This window comes from Leuciscus leuciscus (assembly GCF_965113295.1).
Source record: "Leuciscus leuciscus genome assembly, chromosome: 7".
Classification (NCBI taxonomy): Eukaryota; Metazoa; Chordata; class Actinopteri; order Cypriniformes; family Leuciscidae; genus Leuciscus; species Leuciscus leuciscus.
Window position 1 is genome coordinate 32,092,000 of NC_138731.1, and position 5,357 is coordinate 32,097,356.

Below are 5,357 nucleotides of genomic sequence, written 5' to 3' on the forward strand. Positions count from 1 at the left end.
TATTATCAGAGGACATGAATATTCATGCTGTGAATACACCGTCTGATAGCAGTGTGTACTTGAGATGCATGATAAACAACGCAGTTGCTCTAAGATAAAAAACAAACACAAAAAAACCCAACTACATCTAACACACTAAGTGGGATAAATGGGAATGAACTGAAGTAAAAGTTTATCAATTACTTTAGTTTATCAACTAAAGTTAAAGCTTATATTAGTTAAATGCACATATACTATCTTAGAACTCTACTAATATATATATATATATATATATATATATTAGTCAAGATCTTGTATACAAGTTAGTATATTATTCACATTTAACCAATCAGGTTTTTCAATATATATTCACATTCAGGTATTTGAAATTGAACCTTCTTTGTGTAATGCTATTTTAATGGCACTTTTCCTGATTGGTTCTGCTCGAGAGAGACAGTGCTATAAAAGAGAGGAGGGACAAGATAGAAATATAGATGTCAGCAAGAAATGCCAAGCAGAAAAAGAAAAGAAAAAAAAAAGACATAAGGGACTGTTCACTGTCACTTTATTTGCCAAATCAGCAAAGTTGTCTCTGTGTGTAGTTTTCTGTAAAAAAAAAAAACATCTGACAAACAAAAGCTAAAACTTTATAAGCACTGATGATATTCAAGTGATTTTTTGGTCAGGATGTATAAACATTTAAAAAAAGTTGTTGTCTTAGTCCACAGTCAAGGTGAACTTATGTCTTTTGTATGCTAATTTAGAAAACTGGAGATAACACCAATGCATTAAAAATTTTAACAGTCATTTGCATTATTGTAACAGTACATGCAAAGTCATTTGATATGGTGCATGTGTTTATGTGTTCTCCTGTGTCTTTTCCTCTCATATTACTTCTTACATTATCTATGAGGGGTTGCTGCAGTTGAACTCTGCGTATTGGCTTTGCACAAGAATGACAGTGAACAACAGCAAAAACAATTATTTTTAGTGCACAAATAACCATTATCAAAACTAAATCTAGGCAAAAGCAATCAAACTAGTCCACTAAACAAACTGCAAACTGGCAGTGCCAGATAACAATATAAGAATAATTTCCAACTTATTTATAACCACATAAATGTAAAAAGCATTTCACAATTCGATTCTTTTAACTGCACTTTGAAATCATTGTGAAACATTTAATTCCATTGTATTGCTTAAAAGACAATTCATTAAAAGAAAAGAAAAATTGTTCAACCCAAAACTAACCAGAAAAGAACTTAGTATTTGACTGTTTATTAGCCTACTAATCAAAAAAAAATTTTTGTCTTCAATTATACAATTGTATTCAATTTGTAAGTCTTACCTGTGTGTCTTTCACCTGCTCCTTTGTCACTGCCCTCCTGTCTCTCAAGCAGGTTTTTTCCTCTTGCTAGTTGTCCCACTGTTGCTAGGAAACGGTACAAAACGAATTCAGTAATCTTAGAAGACCCAAAACACCTTTTGCGAAGAATGAATTAAGATGAAAATTAAAACTATATTCCAAATTTAAAGGTATTTATTTATCACAACGTGCAATTAAACAAATTTCAGGGACTTCATGGAATTTGAATAGCCATCATTAGTTCTACACGTCTCCTGCACCTTATGTGTTTATTTCAATAGCCTACAGGAAACAATATATTTCAAATACAGCACCGTTATGAAATTCCTCGTACTTAGAATTTTCCAACATGATCATTTTCTGCAGTTAATTCAATTCAAACGTATATAGACCATACCCAATTTTTTAGGTAGTAGGCCATTTATTATATATATATACAGTGAGGAAAATAAGTATTTGAACACCCTGCTATTTTGCAAGTTCTCCCACTTAGAAATCATGGAGGAGTCTGAAATTGTCATCGTAAGTGCATGTCCACTGTGAGAGACATAATCTAAAAAAAAAAAAATCCAGAAATCACAATGTATGATTTTTTAACTACCGGTATTTATTTGTATGATACAGCTGCAAATAAGTATTTGAACACCTGAGAAAATCAATGTTAATATTTGGTACAGTAGCCTTTGTTTGCAATTACAGAGGTCAAACGTTTCCTGTAGTTTTTCACCAGGTTTGCACACACTGCAGGAGGGATTTTGGCCCACTCCTCCACACAGATCTTCTCTAGATCAGTCAGGTTTCTGGGCTGTCGCTGAGAAACACGGAGTTTGAGCTCCCTCCAAAGATTCTCTATTGGGTTTAGGTCTGGAGACTGGCTAGGCCACGCCAGAACCTTGATATGCTTCTTACAGAGCCACTCCTTGGTTATCCTGGCTGTGTGCTTCGGGTCATTGTCATGTTGGAAGACCCAGCCTCGACCCATCTTCAATGCTCTAACTGAGGGAAGGAGGTTGTTCCCCAAAATCTCGCAATACATGGGAGGATTGCATCCTCTCCTTAATACAGTGCAGTCGCCCTGTCCCATATGCAGAAAAACACCCCCAAAGCATGATGCTACCACCCCCATGCTTCACAGTAGGGATGGTGTTTTTGGGATGGTACTCATCATTCTTCTTCCTCCAAACACTGTTAGTGGAATTATGACCAAAAAGTTCTATTTTCTCCCATGACTCCTCTGGATCATCCAAATGGTCATTGGCAAACTTAAGACGGGCCTTGACATGTGGTGGTTTAAGCAGGGGAACCTTCCATGATTTCAAACCATGACGTCTTAGTGTATTACCAACAGTAACCTTGGAAACGGTGGTCCCAGCTCTTTTCAGGTCATTGACCAGCTCCTCCCGTGTAGTTCTGGGCTGATTTCTCACCTTTCTTAGGATCATCGAGACCCCACGAGGTGAGATCTTGCATGGAGCCCCAGTCCGAGGGAGATTGACAGTCATGTTTAGCTTCTTCCATTTTCTAATGATTGCTCCAACAGTGGACCTTTTTTTCACCAAGCTGCTTGGCAATTTCCCCGTAGCCCTTTCCAGCCTTGTGGAGGTGTACAATTTTGTCTCTAGTGTCTTTGGACAGCTCTTTGGTCTTGGCCATGTTAGTAGTTGGATTCTTACTGATTGTATGGGGTGGACAGGTGTCTTTATGCAGCTAACGACCTCAAACAGGTGCATCTAATTTAGGATAATAAATGGAGTGGAGGTGGACATTTTAAAGGCAGACTAACAGGTCTTTGAGGGTCAGAATTCTAGCTGATAGACAGGTGTTCAAATACTTATTTTCAGCTGTATCATACAAATAAATAGTTAAAAAATCATATATTGTGATTTCTGGATTTTTTTTTTTAGATTATGTCTCACAGTGGACATGCACCGATGACAATTTCAGACCCCTCCATGATTTCCAAGTGGGAGAACTTGCAAAATAGCAGGGTGTTCAAATACTTATTTTCCTCACTGTATATATTATAAACTTTAATTAATCATGCATTTATTTACATAAAAATGAACAATGAAGCACTGGTCTTTGCTCATGGAAAAACTATTTTCCATTAACTAACTAGACTGATCTGACATGAGAAGAGAAATTTCAGCTACTGGATAGCCAGCTCCATGAGTCACTAATCAACAAAATGGTAATCCTGTGGGAGTTTGAGGACCTTTGGCTGTATATCAAAGTGTTCTCTTCACACTGTACATCTATGAAGAGCACTTAACTAATCAAGACTTCTGATACAGCACAGAGTAAAAGTCCTTAGTACAAATGGGAGTTCTAGTTGCTTCTACAGGTTGTTGCTGAAATAATCTTGTTTTATGCACATCTATATATCACCTCAGGAGGCCGAGTTACACTTAATAACACAAGTAATCATGTACTAGATTGATTGAATCTTCAACATGAAATAATGGTGAATGCAAGTTAACAAGCTCATCAGATACAGCTAAAGTCTCGTGTGAACAATGGCCACTTTAACTATCGAACATACAAGTGTTATTAATTAACATGTATAAATAAATTGGCTGAATTACAAAGCATGTGAAGAGGCAAACCTTATGTCTTTGATCACGTTTAATATAATTTAATTAAAAAGGGGGCGATTGCATCTCACTGGATCGTCTGTGTAATGTTGAAGTGCAATAATCCAGCTCCATCCAATTATGTTCATTATGAAACTGTAAATGTGTTTGAGAGCAAAAGTGTGATGATTCAAATGGTTTAATTCACACGTCTTTGTTAAGGAACCCATTTGAACTAATGAATACAATAGCTATATAGGCCCGTCATACATGTACTAAAGTGTAGCTATATTATTAATGCATGACTTCTTCCAAGGCCATGGTAAGCATGTCAAGATATTGATTACTTTATGCCTTCCTTTATTCAACATTACAATAGGTTGAATTGCAGGTAGTGCATTTACTTACCTTAGTTTGAGGTAGTAAAAAAAAAAAAAAAAAGTTTTTGAAATAAGTATTTTTTAAAATACCGTAAAAAGTTTTCTGTTTTTATATATTTTAAAATGTAATTTATCATGGCAAATCTGAATTTTCAGCAGCTATTACTGCAGTCTTCAGTGTCACATGATCCTTCAGAAATCATAATATGCAAGAAACATCATTACTATCAAAGCTGAGAAACTGAGCTATTTATTCATTTAGTGAAAAATGCAATACTCTTTTTTCCATTATTGACCCCAAACTAACAAATCTAGTGGGCTAATTGGAAAGAATGTATGAAAAGTAAGACAAAATAAATTTTTTGTACAAATGCATAATAATGTTTTGCCATAAAACAAAATAATTACTTTATTCTCTTCATCCTGCACTTATGTCTTAAATGTACTGCCAATTTTTACTTTGTCACAGCATAAGAATTATGCAAAACAAAATAAATACCTGATAAACGCTGATTTAGCAAACTTGTAAGTAACTTTGAATATCTTTACAACAGTGATTTTGTGGCGTGACCCAATGCTTATGAAATACATGAAGTCTTTCTTCCCTGTAGCAGCATCCTGTCTATGATCCAGTGAAGATGAGCAAGACTTCTATCAGAAGATGGGGAAGAGACAAAAATCTCAAGGGGCAGGAACAGAATCTCAATAATGAGCATGGAGACTCAGAGTGAACTGGGTCATTGTTCTGACAATATTTAAGGTTTCATCAAATCTGCAGCTTAAAACCAGTCTATGCACCAACCAAAGTGAACTTACTCAAGTGTCATTTATTTTTAAAGACCATTCATCTAAGAAAAAATACTCTGATGAAGTCTGAGCAACAGATCAGAGAAAGGCTAAAGTGTATATTCAGGAAATGTGATCATTCATATTTCACATACATTCTTGACCATTATGTCTAATGTATTTGCAATCAATCACATCTTATCAAACCATAAATAAAAACAGAGGATTTCATCTTTATAAACTCATGAGAAATAAAGACCAAGAAGCCAAAGG